The sequence below is a fragment of the Aquarana catesbeiana genome, linkage group LG02, assembly GCF_042186555.1.
Source record: "Aquarana catesbeiana isolate 2022-GZ linkage group LG02, ASM4218655v1, whole genome shotgun sequence".
In the NCBI taxonomy this organism is placed as follows: domain Eukaryota; kingdom Metazoa; phylum Chordata; class Amphibia; order Anura; family Ranidae; genus Aquarana; species Aquarana catesbeiana.
In genome coordinates this window covers 540,102,551-540,123,268 of record NC_133325.1, presented here as the reverse complement: position 1 = coordinate 540,123,268, position 20,718 = coordinate 540,102,551, and the positions used below count along the sequence as shown (strand labels likewise).

The 20,718-nt window shown below is 45.0% G+C and overlaps 1 protein-coding gene and 1 pseudogene across 2 annotated transcripts in view; one reads left to right on the top strand and one right to left on the bottom strand.

Annotated features, from left to right (window-relative positions):
• The window catches only part of CTSE (cathepsin E), a 553,970-nt gene that overhangs the window by 313,314 nt on the left and 219,938 nt on the right, over positions 1 to 20,718 (bottom strand). The window lies entirely within an intron of this gene.
• LOC141130539 (5S ribosomal RNA) lies at positions 11,178 to 11,295 on the top strand (annotated as a pseudogene).

The window sequence follows — 20,718 nt, the reverse complement described above, 5'->3', positions numbered from 1 at the left end:
TTCACCTTTTAGTTATCGCTTTACTTATGTTCATTGCCTCAGCTGGACTTTGACTTATAAAATGATCAGGCACTTATTTTCTTTAGCCCAGCTTCACACTGAGCTGCAGGAATGAAGCCGTGCGGGTTCACTTCACTCCCGCATGTCAGTCCCAATTTCGACCATGATTTCAGAGATATTTGTGCAGGTTTCTGCACAGATGTCAATGTAAATCGCAGCCCAAAATCACAAAAAGTAGTACAGAAACTACTTTTTGAAATTGGTGCAGCGTCACAGATGCGACGGCGCACCGATTAGGACAGTACCATTGACGGCAGTTGCCACCAATTTGACATGCGATTTGACATGTCAAATCGCATGTCAAAACGCTCCAATGTGAACCGGGGCTACTCTGATTAACATAATTGGATGGAGACATTTTTATCTTACCCATGCTGTATACACCTTCTGTTTGCCCTCCTTGGATCCTTGCAGGTCCTATTTTCACAGCTCGTGCACCAGACGTCCCTGACTGTCACCAATTGGAAATGATGCCATTTGTTGCTAATTTTAGCCAAAATGAAAGTATGGGGTCCCTTCTGGTGGCCCAAGTGGTTTGAATGATATAATTCATTATTAATTGTGTTATATATCTTAAAACAGATGGGTTTTTTTATCCAAAATTAAAACAGATGTTTTACCTTAGACATTTAAATGTGTATCTACTCTCACTCCACGAAACGCGTCTTAGGAGTTTTTAGGATGCACTTTTCTACCTAATTATGTATTGTATTCAAAATTTTTATTTATGTATAATTTGTATTGGAACCACCATCATCCAGCCTGATATTGTTTTATCCGTGTAATGTGACCAGAATTGTATTTACTTGTATTTAATTTAATTGTATTTAATTGTATTTAAATTGTTAATCATGTCTAACTTTAACTCAGTGGCCGTGTGTTGCATCCCATTTAAAGTCACAGGGCAAACTTATGTTTTTTATATATATATATGTATATTAGGGATGGAGATGCATCACTGGGGGCACCAGACCATTTTATTTTTTTATTTTTTATTTGCTGCATCCTCTCCAGTTTGTACAGCAGGGAGAGTGGACATTAAACAGATACTACTTGGTGGAGATTTTTGGATCATCGCACAATACCCTGCTCTTCTCCTCTTCTTCAACACTTAAGGACTTTAACCTGAAATAGAGACCATGCTAAGGTCCAGAAAACCAATGACTAAAGTTTTATATTATAAAAGTTCTTTGGCTCTACATCAGCTTTTGATCCACAGCATCCGGGTGCTTCCTATGTGCTACATACATCAAATACAGTATGTCTGGAAGCCAACAAGGAGAGGCAGACGCTCACAGGCCACTAAAAGAGGGCAAGCAGGCTCTGTGTCTACAGACAACATTGCTGGTCGTGGACACGGTGCATCCTCAGCACGTGGCCGTAGGGCACGCCTGTCCTTTTTTTTCGGCAGCTGGCCACAACAAGCAGAAGAGTTGGTAGAGTGGATGACCAAGCCGTCCTCATCCTCCTCATCCTCTGTCACCCAGGCTCAGAGTACTTTGGCTGCCTAAGCAGCTGCCAAAGCGGCCTCTTCCATCGGCTCAATGTAATCAGTTACTCCTTCCCTAGCCCCACCATCATGCCCTGAGGAGTCCCCCGAACTGTTTGACCACAGTGTTGGGTACATGCTGCAGGAGGATGTGCAGCATTTTGAAGGCTTCGATGATGGTACCCAGATTGAGGAAGGCAGTAACGTGAGCCCAGAGAGAGGGGGTGCCCAAGAAGGTCAACAAACTGGCAGTCATGTTCCCCTAGCTGCAGCATACTGCCAGGTTTGCTCCAGTGAGGGAGGGGATGATGAGGTCACTGACTCTACGTGGGTGCCTGATAGGATAGAGGAGGAGGAGGCACATCTCCAACGAAGCAAGATGCCCTCCAGGGGCCAGCTTAAGGGCAGCCAACTGACTGCATCACACCGCAGAGCTCCGCATGTGCAGGGCGCTGCTGACTCTGCACGTTTTTCCAAAAGTTCTTTGGTGTGGGCCTTTTTTGAGACGTGTGCAGCAAATTGCACCATTGCTGTTTGCAACATATGTCTGAAGCGAATCAAGCGTGGGCACCACATGCTTGACCAGACATATGTCGAACTCCCATGCTGTCCGTTGGCAAGCGTACTTAAAAGACCCACACCAAAGAACAAGGCGGACCTCTCCTTGCTCCTCATCAGCTGGGATCTCCAACACCACTATACCTTCAGTTCTCTCAGAAACCTGCACTGAGAGGAATGAAGGTGTAGAATTAGGTGTGCCAAGTACTTGCAGGCAATCTGCTATCGCTACACTAACATCCGATTGTAGCAGGCAAATTTCCCTACCCCAGTTGCTAAACCGGCGAAAGAAATTCAGTCCCAGCCATCCACATGCCCAGCGGCTGAACGCTAAAAAAAAAAAAAAAAACACAAAGAGTACCGCGCTGTAAAAAAAAACGTGAAAAAGCAGCCAACACGACAATGTAAATAAAATGGTCAAAAAAGGAGGGTGAGTGCAGCGCTATAAGCAAGTGAATACCAAGAATGTAATTTTCGACAATGATGTCACAATAAAAGAAGTGAACAGTGACATAAATATACAGTAAATAAAGTGACATATGACCAGTATAAAGATCAATAAAAATAGATGCCCATATGTGATGAAAAGGACCACATATAATAGTGAATCCCTGTGGTGAGTGATCCAAAACAAGCATGTGACGATCATTAAAATCTTGAGCAGACATCAAAGTGAATGGTGAATAACCATGAAAAGACTACCACCGAAAGTACTAGTCTCTTACCAGAAAGATTGGACTTGTACAGGTGTACACATGACAAGCCAATCAATCTTGAAAGGTAACCAATGAGGCACCAATTCAATGTATGGAATACAGCGTTTAGATGGACGTTCCGTTGAATTCAGCAGAGTAGACACAGCTTACATGCAGATGCAAATCAGCCAAACCATAGATAAAGGAAAGAGATAGGGCACATAGTGTAATACTGTATACGATATTTATTCCAAATAAAATCATAAGTATTACACTTACATTTGCCAATAGGAATACAAGCGCTTGAAAAAAAGACAATAACTGTGGACTTCTTGCTGGTCCACAGTTATTGTCTTTTTTTCAAGTGCTTGTCCTATACAGTATTACGATATGTGCCCTATCTCTTTCCTTTATCTATGGTTTGGCTGATTTGCATCTGCATGTAAGCTGTGTCTACTCTGCTGAATTCAACGGAATGTCCATCCAGACGATGTATTCCATACATTGAATTGGTGCCTCATTGGTTACCTTCCAAGCTTGATTGGCTTGTCAGGTGTACACCTGTACAAGTCCAATCTTTCTGGTAAGAGGCTCGTACTTTCGGTGGTGGTCTTTTCATGGTTATTCACCATTCACTTTGACAGCGGCTGAATGCTACCTTGGCTAAATTGCTAGCACTCCAACTGCTGCCTTTTCAGCTGGTAGACTCTGCCCCCTTTCGTGAATTTGTGGAATGTGCGGTACCTCAGTGCTAGGTTCCCAAACACCACTTTTTTTCTTGGAAGTTGATTCCGGCTCTCTACCGGCATGTGGAAGGCAATGTCTTGGCCTCGCTGGACAGGGCGGTCAGTGGTAAGGTGCATATTACCGCTGACTCATGGTCCAGCAGGCATGGACAGGGACGTTACCTATCTTTCATGGCACTCTGGGTGACCCTGCTGGCAGCTGGGAAGGATGCAGGACAGGGTGCAGTATTGTTGGAGCTTGTTCCACCACCACGCCTCCAAAATGCTACTAGTGGTGATTCTGCCACACCTCTCTCCTCCGCCCCCTCCTCTTCTTCTTCCTCCATGGCCTCTTCCTCTATAGATTTGTCCTCAGAACCAGCGGTGCTCCGTAGGCATTCAAGGGGCTATGCAAGCACTCAGGCAAAAAGATGCCATGCGGTGCTTGAGCTGGTGTGCTTAGGGGACAGGAGCCACACTGGGGCAGAGATTCTGTCAGCTCTGAAGGGGCAGGCTCAGAGGTGGTTGACGCCACGCCAGCTTCAGGCAGGAATGGTGGTTTGCGACAATGGCACCAACCTCCTCTCCGCCCTCTGAGAGGGACACTTCACCCATGTTCCCTGTTTGGCTCACATCCTTAATTTGGTGGTGCAGGGGTTCTTGTGCAGGTGCCTGGGCTTACAGGATCTCCTGAGGCAAGCCAGAAAAGTCTTTGGGCATTTCTGTCAGTCATATAATGCCAGTGCTCGGCTGGCTGACGAAGGAGTGCAACCTGCCCAAGAACCGCCTCATTTGTGACATGCCCACCAGGTGTAACCCAATGTTGGCAATGCTGCAGTGGCTGCACATGCAGCAGATGGCCATCAATGAGTACCTGTGCCAGTATGGCACCAGGACAGGGTCAGGGTAGCTTGGCTTTTTTTTGCCATGCCAGTGGCTAATGATCAAGGATGCATGCACTATCCTGTCACCATTTTAGGAGGCCATGAGGATGGTGAGCAGTGACAGTGCATGCATCAGTGATACTGTCCCTCTTGTCTTCCTGTTGGAGCACATGCTGCATGGAATAATGGACAGGGCACTTGAGGCAAAACAGAGGGAGGAAGAGGAGGACTTCCTTACCTCTCAAGGCGCCCTTTATCCAGACAGTATTCCTGCAGGCCCGCCTATCACACAGGAAGAGGAGGAGGTGGATTGTGTCAGCATGGAGGTGGAGCCTAGCACTCAGGGATACTTCACCCATGTTCCCTGTTTGGCTCACGTCCTTAATTTGGTGGTGCAGTGGTTCTTGTGCAGGTACCTGGGCTTACAGGATCTCCTGAGGCAGGCCAGGAAAGTCTGTGTGCATTTCCGCCGGTCATATAATGCCAGTGCTCGGCTGGCTGACCTCCAAAAGGAATACAACCTGCCCAAGAACCGCCTAATCTGTGACATGCCCACCAGATGGAACTCAATGTTGGCCATGCTGGAGCGGCTGCACACGCAGCAGAGGGCCATCAATGAGTAACTGTGTGACTATGGCACCAGGACAGGGTCAGGGGAGCTTGGCTTTTTTTCGTCACGCCAGTGGCTCATGATCAAGGATGCATGCACTGTCCTGTCACCATTTGAGGAGGCCACGAGGATGGTGAGCAGTGACAGTGCATGCATCAGTGATACTGTCCCTCTTGTCTACCTGTTCGAGCACACGCTGCGTGGAATAATGGACAGGGCACTTGAGGCAGGGAGGAAGAGGAGGACTTCCTTACCTCTCAAGGCCTCCTTTATCCAGACAGTGTACCTGCAGGCCCGCTGATCACACAGAAAGAGGAGGAGGAGGAGGATTGTGTCAGCATGGAGGTGGAGCCTATAACTCAGCATCAGCAGCAGTCTTCAAGGGATCATTTACAGTCCCCAGAAACCCATTGACTTGTACGTGGCTGGGAGAAGGTGGCTGCGGATCAGGTCGTCCTTAGTGACCCAGAGGACTCCAGACCGAATGCCTCAGCAAACCTAAGCTACATGGCCTCCCTGATCCTGCAAATTCGTGGTATCGAGGAGAGGGATCAGTACTGGCTGGCAACCCTCCTTGATCCACGTTACAAGGGTAAGGTTGTGGAACTTATCCAGCCGTCGCAGAGGGAGCAGAGGATGAAACATCTTCGGGAGGCCTTGCAGAAAGGTTTGTGCAACACGTTCCCAGAGCCTGGGAGGTTACAAATTCCTGGTCCTGGACAACGTGTTGCTGAGGCTTCGGTCAGTCACAAAAGGAGCGGTGGAGAAGGTGGCCATCTGACAGATGCATTCAGACAATTTTTTAGTCCCCAGCCCCAAGGTCTGATTGGTTCCAGCAACCAATGCCAGCGTCTGATTTACATGGTGCAGGAATACCTAGGGGCAACCAAAAATCCTCTGGGTTACTGGGTCTTGAGGATGGATCACTGGTCAGAGCTTGCACAGTATGCAATAGATCTACTGGCCTGTCCTGCATACAGCGTTCTTTCGGAACACACATTCAGTGCTGCTGGAGGCTTTGTACCTATCACAGAGTGCGCCTGTCCACCGACTCGGTTGATCGGCTCACCTTCATAAAAATGAATCAGTCTTGGATCACCAGCTACCAAGCACCCAGTGGTGTATTTAGGTTTTGTGCTGCCCTAGGCCTGACTAAACGCATGCACCCCCCTAATTTAAATACGACCCACCCCATCCTGCCGAGGCCACACCCCTTCCTGTTTAAGACCCACCCTATCATCTGTAAACAACACTCCTTCCTCTTTAGGCTCATTTGGCACCTTTCAGGGGGGAACGGGTACCTGTTTCTGACAGGTACCCTTCCCCACTTCCGGGAGACTGCGCTGTCCCCTCTGAAGTTTGCCCCCCTCCTCCTTCCTCCGCTGGGCCATTCAGAAAGTGCAACGCGCTTCGCACATGTGCAGTAGGGAACCGGTCGGTTTCCCTTACCATGAATGATAGTGGCAAAACCCGAGAGCCAATCCGAAAATCGGCTGAGGTGTCGACATCGCTGGATCCCTGGACAGGTAAGTGTCCTAATATTAAAAGTCAGCAGCTACAGTATTTTTAGCTGCTGAGTTTTAATGCTATCACGGGGGGGGGGTCTCACTGTGCCCCATCAAACGCAGTCACTGTGCCCATCAAACGCAGTCACTGTGCCCTTCAAATGCAGCCACTGTGCCCATCAAATGCAGCCACTGTGCCCTCAAACGCAGCCACTGTGCCCATCAAATGCAGCCACTGTGCCCTCAAACGCAGCCACTGTGCTATCAAATGCAGCCACTGTGCCCCATCAAATGCAGTCACTGTGCCCATCAAATGCAGCCACTGTGCCCATCAAACGCAGCCACTGTGCCCCATCAAACGCAGCCACTGTGCCCCAGCAAACGCAGCCACTGTGCCCCATCAAACGTAGCCATTGTGCCATCAAACATAGCCATTGTGCCCTCAAACGCAGCCACTGTGCCCATCAATTGCAGCTACTGTGCCCATCAATTGCAGCCACTCTGCCCCATCAAACGCAGCCACTGTGCCCCATCAAACGCAGCCACTGTGCCATCAAACGCAGCCACTGTGCCCATCAAACGCAGCCACTGTGCCATCAAACGTAGCCACTGTGCCCATCAAACGCAGTCACTGTGCCATCAAACGCAGCCACTGTGCCCTCAAACGCAGCCACTGTGCCCTCAAACGCTGCCACTGTGCCCATCAAATTCTGCCAGTGCCCATAATACTGATATACTTTATTAAATCACTGTACCTGCTGTCCTGGGGGTTTCCCTCGCTCCTCTTTCTCCTCCTGACGTCACAGCCCCAGGGCCGAGGAGAAGATTCACTGCAGGAAAGCAGTGCAGGGGAGGGTAGGTGGAGCTTAAGGCTCCACCTGTCACCTGTTGCATATGGGGGGCGCGAGTGACACACGCCGCCCCCCCGCATGAGAGAAAGCCCCCCCACCCGTCTGACTGATTCCCGGCTCCCGCTGCCGGCTCCCGCTGCTGCCTCCCGCACACTTGCAGCCCACGGCGGCCGGCTTTCTGTAGCGGTGCCGCGGTGTATGGGCGTGCTTGTCAGAGAGTAGGGGGCGTGAGATACACGCCCCCACCCTCTGCCAAGCACGCCCATACACAGCGGCGCCGCTACAGAAAGCCGGCCGCCGTGGGCTGCAAGTGTGCTGGAGGTGGCAGCGGGAGCCGGGAATCAGTCAGACGGGTGGGGGGGCTTTCTCTCATGCGGGGGGGTGGCCTATTTTGCTGCCCCCCGCAAAGTGCCACCCTAGGCCTAGACCTTGTCGGCCTAGGCCAAAACACAGCCCTGCAAGCACCTGATGTTGATGTAACCGACTAATTTTTTTATGAATGTGAGATCCCTTGAAGACTGCCTATGCTGATGCTGAGTGACTATCCTGTTATGTTGAGTGACTATCCTATTCCTCCTCAATGTCCATGTTGAAAGCTTGTAAGAATATTTTTGATTCTGGGCACCGCCACCAGTGGCTAAGGCCCAATATTTCTGCCCCTGTTTAACAGGGGCATGTAATTACAATTTTTGCTGTAATATTTTGCAGCAGGGCTTGTTCCTGCACTCAACTAGAGTATCTGTGAGGGGTTGCAATGTTGTGGTACCACCACCAGTGTCTAAGGCCCAATTTTTCTGCCCCTGTTCAACAGGGGCGTGTAATTACAATTTTTGCTGTAATATTTTGCAGCAGGGCTTGTTCCAGCGCTAGAGTATCTGTGAGGGGTTGCAGTGTTGTGGCACCAGCACCAGTGCCTAAACCCCAATTTTTTTGCCCCTGTTCAACAGGGGCGTGTAATTACAATTTTTGCTGCAATATTTTGCAGCAGGGCTTGTTCCTGTGCTAAAGTAGAGTATCTGTGAGGGGTTGCAGTGTTGTGGAACCAGCACCAGTGCCTAAAGCCCAATGTTTCTGCCCCTGTTCAACAGGGGTGTGTAATTACAATTTTTGATCTAATATTTCACAGCGGGGCTCGTTCCTGCGCCCACCAAGAGTAACTGTGAGGGCTTACAGTGCTGTGGCAACACCACCACACCACCACCAAAGGCCCAATTTTTCTGACCCTGTTCAACAGGGGCATGTAATTACAATTCTTGATATGATATTTCAAAGCAGGGCCCGTTCCAGCTCCCACCAAGAGTAACTGTGAGGGCTTATATTGTTCTGGTACCACCAACACCTAAGGCCCAAATTTCTGCAGAGTATATAGGGCAGGCCCCTACTTTCGAACATCCGACTTACAGACGACTCCTACTTACAAACGGAGGGAGACAACAAGAAGTGAGAGGAAATCTACCCCTAGGAAGGGAAATTCTCTCCTGTAAGAGTTAATATGGGAAAAATGTGTCTCCTCCACTGATGCTTTATCACCAATCCTTGTTTCCCTAAAAACCCCAAATTTTCTAAATCCAATTGTCATTGGGACAGAAAGTGAGGTGAAATCTTCTGAATAGGGGCACAGACAGCAAACAAATGTTACAGGGGTGATAACCCTTCCCTATGTTTACCAAAAAGCTTAAAAATAGATTTTTTGGTTGGAGCTACACTTACAAAATGTACCTGTTCCAAATTACAAACAGATTCAACTTAAGAACAAACCTACAGTCCCTGTCTTTCTTGGGACCGCCTGTATACTGGTGTTCAGAGTATATAGGGCCTGGGGACCCCACGCCTTTTCTTTTTTTAATTTGGGTGCGGAGTTCCCCTTAATATCCATACAATCCCAAAGGGCTTGGTAATGGGCTGGGGGGTTACCCATGCCGTTTTTCTCAATAATTTTCATCCATATTGCTGGGACCCGACATTACATTACAGCCGAAAGCAGTTTTAGATGACTTTTATTCCTTTAGAAATGTAATTTTGTGCAGGGACTGTTCTAAACACGGGAAACATGCTCCAGTTTACAGGTATACTATAGACACCCCCCAGGTACAATATTTAAAGGAATATTTCACTTTTATTTTTTCACTTTAAGCATCATTAAAATCACTGCTCCCCAAACCCTTTTTAGGACAATAGCTTGCATATTAGCCTTTAAAATCCACACTTTTGATTTCTCACATTCAAGTCCCATAGACTTTAATAGTGTTCGAAAGTTTGCGCAAATTTTGGTCCGTTCGCGTGTTCTGGATGCGAACCGAACCGGGGGGTGTTCAGCTCATCCCTAGCCAGCAGGCAGACCTCCGGTAAGTTTGTGGGGTTTTTGCATCCTGCAGACACCCCCACCTGGGCTGAACTGTTCCCCTCTTCATGAGGCTGAGTATAAGGGAGAACTGAAAACTATCGGCAATGCCGTTTTTTTTCACGCCCCTACACGGGGTGGCTTCCAGGTCTCCTCCATGCCATCCCTCCCTCACTCACAAGCCAATCCCATCGGATCAGAGGCCCGTGCTTGTGCAGGAAAACTCTTTTTGAAAGAGAAAGGAGGGGGGTGCGATGCGAGGTGGGAGCAAGGCTTAGCACAGCGTTGGCGTTTTCCAACGCAGGAGTGTGTTTTTTTAAAAAAAAAACTCCATTTGTGCTGGCTGCAAAATTGTTGCAGACACATGAGAGCAAAGGGAGCATGAAAGAGGTTTTGGTGACACAGGCATTTCTTGGTTAACACATTTACTATTTGCATGAGTCTGAGCATTAATAGCAGTGGCAGTGGCTGGACTATTGCTCAAGCAGTGGATGCAATTTCTTCTGATAGTACCTCTGCTTTGTGCATCGGGCTAAGGTCAGAAGGGGGGTTAAAACACCCCCAAAATAGAGCTAAAAGGGTCCCCCTCAAAGCTCTGGAAAGCCTACTCATCTCTACAAATGGCATCCTCCCCTGAGAAGGAGTGGCTGGTCAGAATGAGCATCGGGGCCATGAAATGTTTGCAACTGTTTTCAACACTGCAGCCCCTGTGTATTTTACCAAAAGGTCTTTTTTCCCTCAGCCATGATGGGTTTAAAAAAAAAAAAATTAGCGACTTTAATGGTACAGGTTCTTTTCCATTGCCCAGGACCCTCAAACAGAGGAACTAGGGGCGGGAGAAGATGAATCCCCTCAGGGGACCGTGGTGAGGCTGATGACTCCTCTTCTGAGGTGTCAAATGTGGGAGAATCAGCTGGTTTCAATCTTAAGATTAATGTTGCAATTTATTGCTGTATGGTCCGCTCCACATTTATGCTCCCTTAACTAAAGCCTCCTCAGACTGTACATGCCTTTTCCTGTCCATTATTGTTGGAAAAGCTTTTTTGTATCTGAGAGAATCTCCCAGATAAACATTATTTTTCCTCCTAAAAAAGTTTTTTACACTTTATCCTATGGTGGAGGAAATTCACTAAGTAGAGTATACCAGCAATTAACGCTGCTATATCCTTTGTGAATAAGAGCTTTTGCTCGGCAGACAATGCTCAAATGCTTAGGCATCCAATGGATAAAATGTTGGAATTCCTGTTAAAAAAAAAAAAAAAAACACTTTTTTCTCTGGCAGATTGAGCAGCCTGCGCTGACAGTGATTTAACAGGTGTTCAGGTATCCTGCTCAGCAGGCCCAGGATCTGGCAGCTCTATGTTTGCAATAATTGCTTTGTGAGTTTCTATTGTAGAACCTCCACAAGGTCCTCATACAGGTTTGCTTATAAACTAGCCAAACGCACAACTGCTGTGATGCCTACAGCCACATCACTCTGAAAGCACCGATCTTGTCTGATCTCAGAGGCTAAGCAGGGTCAGGCCTGGTTAGTACCTGTATGGGAGACCGCCTGGGAATACCAGGTGCTATACACGGTTCTGTGCACATTGTTGCTAACACAAACAGCTAAATGCATGAGTGTCGGAGCGCATGTCAGCAGAGGATAAACTTCCTTTCACCATGCAGAAGCTCCTGGCTAGTCTTCCTTTTGCGGTGAAACAGCTATTTGAGAATGTTTGGATAATTCATCCAAAGAAATTCTAGTGGGAAAAGTACCCTCTTTTGCCATTTAAGTAAAGGAGTAAATATATCTTCATTTTTAAAGCTCCTTGTTTTGTGCCAGGGGCATCAGCCTCCAGGCAGTCACAATGGTTTCCGCCGTCAGGTTCAAAAGGTAATCCTCAGAATTAACCTCAGGGACAAAAGAGGTGAGGGAGGAAACCTACAAGATATGGAAGCCTCCTTATGAGGAGGCGCCCCGCTCGCTAAATAGGGGGAATTCTTCTACAGTTCTCAAGGATCTGACAGGAAGATGAATAGGGGACTTCCTCAATAGCTCCAAGGTACAAGCTGGAGTTCCAAGAGTCCATGTCTCCTTGTTTTTCTCAGATCAAAACGTTCCTAAGGATCCAGAGGAAAAGAAGTCTTTCTCTCAAGTATTGGACCATTTTTTTTGGCAAAAGTGATCATGGTGGTCCCCAAGTAAGAGCAGAGGTTGGGGTTTGGTTAAATCCAAATGGACATTCTGGATATCAAAGATCTAAACTCTTCCCCGCTCACAGAAATTTCTACGCTTCGAGGTAGAAAATCTTAATTTGCAGTTTGTAGTTCTACCTTTTCGGGCTAGCTACTGCACCTAGAGTGTTTATAAAGATCCTGGCCAATCCTTTAGCCAGGTTAAGGGGTCAAAGTATAACGATACTAGCCTACTTAGACGATCTACTCTTGATAGATCAATCGGTAGCCCGTTTAAACCAAAGTCTGGTCAGCTACCTGGAATACTTTAGATTGGATCCTCAACCTAGAAACATGCTCCTTAAAACCATCGAGGAGATTGCAGTACTTAGGGCTGATCATAGATAAAGTCCAGAAAAGGGTATTTTTGCCCCAGGAAAGAATCGGTTCCTTAAAGGAACTGATTCGGTTGGTCAAAACAAAGAAGAATCCTTCTATTCATCTTTGCATGAGTTTATTGGGAAAAATGGTGGCTTCTTTCGAGGCCGTTACTTATGCGCAGTTTCATTCAAGACTGCTGCAAACAGTATCCTGTCAACTTGGAACAAGAAGGTCCAAACTCTGGACTTCCTGATGCGTTTATCCGCCACAGTGCGTCAGAGCCTCAATTGGTGGTTAATATCCAAAAATCTTCAAAAAGAAAAATCTTTTCTACCGGTTACCTGGAAAGTAGTAACAACAGATGCCAGCCTTTTGGGCTCGGGAGCAGTCCTGGAAGAAGCGTCTGTCCAAGGGAAATGGTCCAAATCAGAGTTGACCTTGCCCATCAATATTCTAGAAATTCAGGCAGTACGCTTGGCCCTAAAGGCCTGGACGCTCAGACTACGGAATTATCCTGTCAGGATCCAATCTGACAAATGCCATAGCTTTGGCTTATATCAATCACCAAGGGGGCACGAGAAGTCGTGCGGCCTAGAGAGAGGTGAATCATATTCTGTCTTGGGTAGAAAACAACATCCCTTGCCTATCAGCAGTTGTTGATTCATTCCAGGGATAGGGAATTGGCAGGCGGACTACTTGAGTCACCAACAATTGTTCCCAGGAGAATGGTCCCTTCACCCTGACATCTTTCTGTCAATATGCCAAAAATGGGGAGTTCCGGACGTGGATCTGTTTGCGTCCAGGTTCAACAACAAGATCAACAACTTTGTGTCAAGGACAAGGGATCCGATAGCATACGGAACAGATGCCTTGGTCTTTTCATGGGATCAGTTTTCACTGATCTATGCGTTCCCTCCTGTTCTACTGCTTCTGCGTCTCCTATGCAGGATCAAGCAATAGGTGAGATCTGGTGGCCCCAGCGTGGCCCAGGAGATCTTGGTTTGCCGAGATCATAAGCATGGAGGTAGGGGACCCTTGGACCCTGCCCCTGTGGCCAGACCTTCTCTCACAAGGTCCGGTGTTCCATCCTACATTACAAACGCTAAATTTAAAGGTTTGGCTATTAAGACCCACATTCTAAAGGACCGTGGGCTGTCAGCTTCAGTAGTTTATACCTTGGTTAATGCTAGGAAGCCGGCCTCCAGAATCATATATTATAAAGTCTGGAAGGCATATGTCTCCTGGTGTGAATCCAGGGGTTGGCACCCCAGGAAATATATCATAGGTAGGATCCTTTAGTTCCTACAGTTGGTATCAGTACTGAAGCTGGCCTTGAGCACTATCAAGGGCCAGGTGCCGGCCTTACCTGTGTTTTTTCAATGACCACTTGCTTCACACTCTCTGGTTCGTAACCTTATCCAGGGGGTAATCCCCCAGTTAAGTCACCCCTGAATCTTTGGGACCTAAATTTAGTCCTGTCGGCTTTACAAAAACAGCCTTTTGAACTGATTCATATTAAAGCGCACTCCCCCAGGGCTGTTAGTGCTTCTTGGGCAGTGCATCACCAAGCCTCCATGGCTCAGATCTGCAAGGCCGCAACTTGGTATTCAATCCATACATTTACCAGATTCTATCAAGTAGATGTAAAAGGTCATGAGGATATCACCTTTGGGCACAGTGTGCTGCAGGCTGCAGTATAAGTCCTCTAGTCTCTTGGTGCCCTACTTTTGTTGTGTCTCCCTCCCTTCAGTTGGCATTGCTATGGGACATCCCACATAGTAACTACTATGGCTCTCTGTCCCCTGATGTATGAAAAGAAAATAGGATTTTTAAAACAGCTTACCTGTAAAATCCTTTTCTTTGAAGTACATCAGGGGACATAGAGGTCCCTCCCTACTTGGTATACACGTGTAGTGGGAGGGGTTATATAGGGAGTGCACAATTGGTCTTAGGGTGTGCCAGTGTCCATCACCTGAAGGTGGCCTATAACCCACATAACTACTATGGCTCTGTGTCCCCTGAGGTACTTCAAAGAAAAGGATTTTACAGGTAAGCTGTTTTAAAAATCCTATTTTTGCAGACCTAGCCATGCCCCTGCTGGGCTATTAATATTTTTGGCTATGTTCTCTTTCGGGAAAGACAGGGAGGGGTGGTGGTGTCTGTCTCTATGTGAGGAGTGATCTCAAAGCGAGTGTGAAAGACGATCTTGTTGATGGAGAGTGTGATGAGTCTGAAGCATTATGTCTGAGTCTGAGCTGTACATGGGTGTGCGTACTACAAAAGTTATTGTTGGATTTTTTTAGAGACCTCCCAGTGTTAAAGAGGAGGTGGAGACTGAGCTCCTTGCACAGGTGGAAAGGGCTGCAAAGGCAGGGACAATAATAATAATGGGGTATTTTAACTACTCAGAAATTGACTGGAGTAATGGCACTGCTGGACATTTAAAGGGCAAACATTCATAAACCTATTACAAGACAATTTTATGGTCCAGTTTCCTGACTAGGAATGACGCTCTGCTGGACCTGGTAATCTCAAACTTTGCAGAGATTATTACCAATATTCATATATAAGAACATCTGGGTAGCAGTGACCATAACATGATTTCATTTAATGTTAGCTGTAAGCAACAAACACATATGGGAAAGATAAAAACACTTAACTTTAAGAGAGCAAATTTTCTAAGAATGAGGGCTACTCTCCGGGATTTAGACTGGGAGGGAATATTAGCTTTGATAAACACAGAACAGAAATGGTAATTTTTCAAAAAGACTGTATGTGAACTCTCTGCAATGCATATTCCCATGGGCAATAAGTTTAACAGGCTAAAAATAAAACCTGTGGTAAAAAATATAGCGCTAATAATGATAAACCAGTCAAGGGTGATATTCACTGAAACAGAAATGTGAGTATGACTATTATGGCAAAATGCACTGATAAAGTTCAATAATATCTCAATGGGTGAAAGTGAAAAGATAGTCCCATAATGACAAGTGTATGGAATGAGTCCAACCCAGGTGAACTTTATCAGTGCATTTTGCCATAATAGTCATACTCACGTTTCTGTTTCAGTGAATATCACCCTTGACTGGTTTATCATTATTAGCGCTATATTTTTTACCACGTTTTTTGAATAATTGTCATATTCTTATGTAGCTGCTTTTCTCTTACAATTTGGGTTAGCGCAGTGTTATATATACATTTTGCTCATAAAAATAAAACCTATGTGGCTCACGGCCAAAATTAAAAACGTTATAAATAATAAGAAAAAAGCTTTTAAAAAATATAAAAATGAAGGAACACTATAATCGTTTAAATGATACAACAATGTAACAGAATATGTAAAAAGGAAATCAAGGCTGCAAAAATCCAGAATAAATGACAAAATGCAAAAGATTGCAAAAGCCCCTTCAAGCCGACCATACGCATATATGCGTTCATGGCTTGAAAGGGTTATACCGGGATGGTGCCTGCAGCTGCAACCGTTTTTTTAGAGCGGGCGGTTGGCTCTTTAGTGATAAAAACCGATACGGCTAAAAGCGGCTGTTATCCTAAAGGAAAGGGTATCCCCCCTCCCACCTCTTCTCACTGCCTAGGCTGAGACCCAAACAAAGCCGGATTCGGCTCTGATTGGGTCTAATCGGGTCTCCGATGTAAAATCACAACATCACAACATCACTTCCAGTTTACTCAGCTACCAATGGCGCCGATTTTAAAATGATGACAGTATTCAGAATCGCCAATTTTGGCTATCTGAGTACTTTTAAGTGCAAAGGAGGGATTTGGCGTTAGATCCCCGATCCCTCCATAAAGAGTACCTGTCATAACCTATTACTTTCACAAGGAATGTTTACATTCCTTGTGACAGCAATAAAAGTGATCAGATTTTTTTTGTTTTAAGAGACAATGTAAAAAAATAAAAATAAATAAATAAATAAGAATCTTTTTTTTTTGTTAAGCATACGTAAGTCACACCCACAAATCTAAACAGTGTTCAAATCACACATGAGGTATCGCCGCGATCGACAGAGTGAGAGCAATAATTGTAGCAAAATACCTCCTCTGTAACTCTAACCTGGTAACCGTTAATTTTTTTTAAAGCGACGCCTATGGATATTTTTAGGTACTGTAGTGTGTCGCCATTCCATGAGTGTGCGCAATTTCAAAGCATGACATGTTAGGTATCTGTTTACTCGGTGTAACATCCTCTTTTACATTATACAAAAAATTGAGCTAACTTTACTGTTTAGTTTTTTTAAATTAATGAAAGTGTATTTTTTCCCCAAAAAATGCGTTTCAAAGACCGCTGCGCAAATATCGTGTGACATAAAATATTGCAACAATCACCATTTTATTCTCTAGGGTCTCTGCTCAAAATATATATATATATATATAATGTTTGGGGGTTTTAAGTAATTTTTTATCAAAAAATATTGATTTTAACTTGTAAGCAACAAATGTCAGAAATAGGCTTAGGCATGAAAGAGATAGTAAGGCAAACCCCCAAAAAATCTTCAAATATATTAATAGTAAAAAGGTCAGGTCTGAGCATGAAGGCCCTTTACAAAATAATCTAGAGTGGGTGACTGGGGACAAAGAGAAGGCACATTTACATAGCTACATAGTTACATATTTACATAGTAGGTGAGGTTGAAAAAAGACACAAGTCCATCAAGTCCAACCTATGTGTGTGATTATGTGTCAGTATTACATTACATATCCCTGTATATTGCGGTCATTCAGGTGATTATCTAATAGTTTCTTGAAGCTATCAATGCTCCCCGCTGAGACCACCGCCTGTGGAAGGGAATTCCACATCCTTGCCACTCTTACAGTAAAGAACCCTCTACGTAGTTTAAGGTTAAACCTCTTTTCTTCTAATTGTAATGAGTTGCCACGAGTCTTATTACACTCTCTTCTGCGAAAAAGTTTTATCCCTATTGTGGGGTCACCAGTACAGTATTTGTAAATTGAAATCATATCCCCTCTCAAGCGTCTCTTCTCCAGAGAGAATAAGTTCAGTGCTCGCAACCTTTCCTCATAACTAAGATCCTCCAGACCCTTTATTAGCTTTGTTGCCCTTCTTTGTACTCGCTCCATTTCCAGTACGTCCCTCCTGAGGACTGGTGCCCAGAACTGGACAGCATACTCCAGGTGCGGCCGGACCAGAGTCTTGTAGAGCGGGAGAATTATTGTTTTATCTCTGCATTTGATCCCCCTTTTAATGCATGCCAATATTCTGTTTGCTTTATTAGCAGCAGCTTGGCATTGCATGCCATTGCTGAGCCTATCATCTACTAGGACCCCCAGGTCCTTTTCCATCCTAGATTCCCCCAGAGGTTCTCCCCCCAGTGTATAGATTGCATTCATATTTTTGCCACCCAAATGCATTATTTTGCATTTTTCTACATTGAACCTCATTTGCCATGTAGTCGCCCACCCCATTAATTTGTTCAGGTCTTTTTGCAAGATTTCCACATCCTGCGGAGAAGTTATTGCCCTGCTTAGCTTAGTATTGTCTGCAAATACAGAGATTGAACTGTTTATCCCATCCTCCAGGTCGTTTATGAACAAATTAAATAGGATTGGTCCCAGCACAGAACCCTGGGGAACCCCACTACCCACCCCTGACCATTCTGAGTACTCCCCATTTATCACCACCCTCTGAACACACCCTTGTAGCCAGTTTTCAATCCATGTACTCACCCTATGGTCCATGCCAACGCACCTTATTTTGTACAATAAACGTTTATGGGGAACTGTGTCAAATGCTTTTGCAAAATCCAGATACACCACGTCTACGGGCCTTCCTTTATCTAGATGGCAACTCACCTCCTCATAGAAGGTTAATAGATTGGTTTGGCAAGAACGATTCTTCATGAATCCATGCTGATTACTGCTAATGATATCATTCTTATTACTAAAATCTTGTATATAGTCCCTTATCATCCCCTCCAAGAGTTTACATACTATTGATGTTAGGCTAACTGGTCTGTAATTCCCAGGGATGTTTTTTGGGCCCTTTTTAAATATTGGTGCTACATTGGCTTTTCTCCAATCAGCTGGTACCATTCCAGTCAATAGACTGTCTGTAAAAATTAGGAACAACGGTCTGGCAATCACCTGACTGACTTCCCTAAGTACCCTCGGATGCAAGCCATCTGGTCCCGGTGATTTATTAATGTTAAGTTTCTCAAGTCTAATTTTAATTCCGTCCTCTGTTAACCATGTAGGTGCTTCCTGTGTTGTGTCATGAGGATAAACACTGCAGTTTTGGTTACTGAAGCCCCCCGATTCACTCGTGAAGACTGAGGAGAAGAATAAATTCAATACCTTTGCCATCTCCCCATCCTTTGTAACCAGATGTCCTTCCTCATAATTTATGGGGCCAATATGGTCTGTCCTCCCTTTTTTACTGTTTACATACTTAAAGAATTTCTTGGGATTTTTTTTGCTCTCCTCCACTATGTGTCTTTCATGTTCTATCTTAGCTATCCTAATTGCACCCTTACATTTCTTATTGCATTCTTTATAAATTCTGAATGCTGAGGATGATCCCTCAACCCTGTATTTTTTGAAGGCCTTCTCCTTTGCTTTTATATGCATTTTTACATTGGAGTTAAGCCATCCAGGATGTTTGTTCGCTCTTTTAAATTTATTACCCAATGGGATACATTAGCTAATGCCCTTATTTAATATGCTCTTAAAGCAAACCCATCTCTCCTCCGTATTCTTTGTTCCTAATATTTTATCCCAATTTATGCCTTTTAGCAAGGTTTGTAGTTTTGGGAAGTTGGCTCTTTTGAAATTCAGTGTCTTTGTGTTCCCTTCATGTTTCCTATTTGTGTGATTTATACTGAAACTAATTGACCTGTGATCGCTGTTACCTAAATTGCCCCGTATTTCCACATCTGTTATCAGGTCTGTATTGTTGGTAATCAGTAGATCTAGTAATGTTTTATTTCTAGTTGGTGCGTCTACCATCTGACCCATAAAATTGTCCTGCAAGACACTAAGGAACTGGCGAGCCTTAAATGAATGCGCGGTTCCCTCCGCCCAGTTTATGTCTGGATAATTAAAATCCCCCATTATGATAACACTTCCCATCCTTGCTGCTAATCCAATTTGTGATAGGAGATCCGTCTCCACTTCCTCCCTCAGGTTAGGGGGCCTATAGCATACTCCCAGTATTATTTTCCCCTTAGCTTCATCCCTTTGGAGCTCTACCCATAAAGATTCCACCTCCTCCCTAGCCCCCTCAGTGATGTCATCTCTCACATTCACTTGTACATTATTCTTAATAATTCTTAATAAATACTTTCTTCAGCTCTGTGTATACAAAGGAGCATGGGGAGCTCATGTCCATAATGGGGATGGTATTGACACAGCCGCAAATGGTCCACAATGGCTCAAAAGTGACATGGTCCAGAAATATTTAGAAAGAATAAAGGTGGATAAAGCACCTGCACCAGATGGCATCCACCCAAGGATCCTAAAAGAATTGAGCTCTGTCGTTTCAAAGCTATTGTTTCTAATTTTTAGGGACTTGTTAATGACTGGAAAGGTGCCACTGGATTGGCGTAGAGCCAATGTGGTGCCCATATTTAAAGAGGGATCAAAGTCTTTACCAAGTTACTATAGACCTGCTAGTTTAACTTCTATAGTCTGGAAGATACTGGAGAGTTTATTAAAAGACCACATAGATGAGTTCTTGCTGGAAAAAAATATTTTAAGCAACAGACAGCATGGATTCATGAAAGAAAGAAGTTTTAAAAAAACCTGATTTCTTTTTATGAGGAGGTAAGTAAAGCCTTGGACAAAGGGGTGGCTGTGGACATGGTATACTTGAATTTTGCACACAGCTAATGTGTAAGGCAATGATGGCGAACCTTGGCACCCCAGATGTTTTGGAACTACATTTCCCATGATGCTCATGCACTCTGCAGTGTAGTTGAGCATCATGGCAAATGTAGTTCCAAAACATCTGGGGTGCCAAGGTTCGCCATCACTGGTGTAAGGTAAAGTCTACAGGCTTGCAAAGATCAATTTGTAAATGGATAGAAAACTGGCTAAAAGACCGAATTCAGAGAGTAGTGGTTAATGATTTTTACTCTGAATGGTCTAAAGTAACAGTGGTGTACCCCAAGGTTCAGTATTGGAATTCCTACTTTTTAATATCTTTATAAATGATATAGGATATGGGATTAAACATACCATTTCAGTGTTTGCAGATGACACCAAGCTATGCAGTGAAATAACGTCCGTACAGGATATCTCCAACTTACAAGCCAACCTCATTACACTGTTTAATTGGGCAACTGAGGTTTATGAGGTAAATGAGGTTTAATATTGATAAATGTAAAGTTGTGCACTTGGGGGCTAAGAATATGCATGCATTATACACACTAGGTGGAGTACAACTGGGGGAATCCGTAGTGGAGATGGATCTGGGGGTTTTGGTAGAT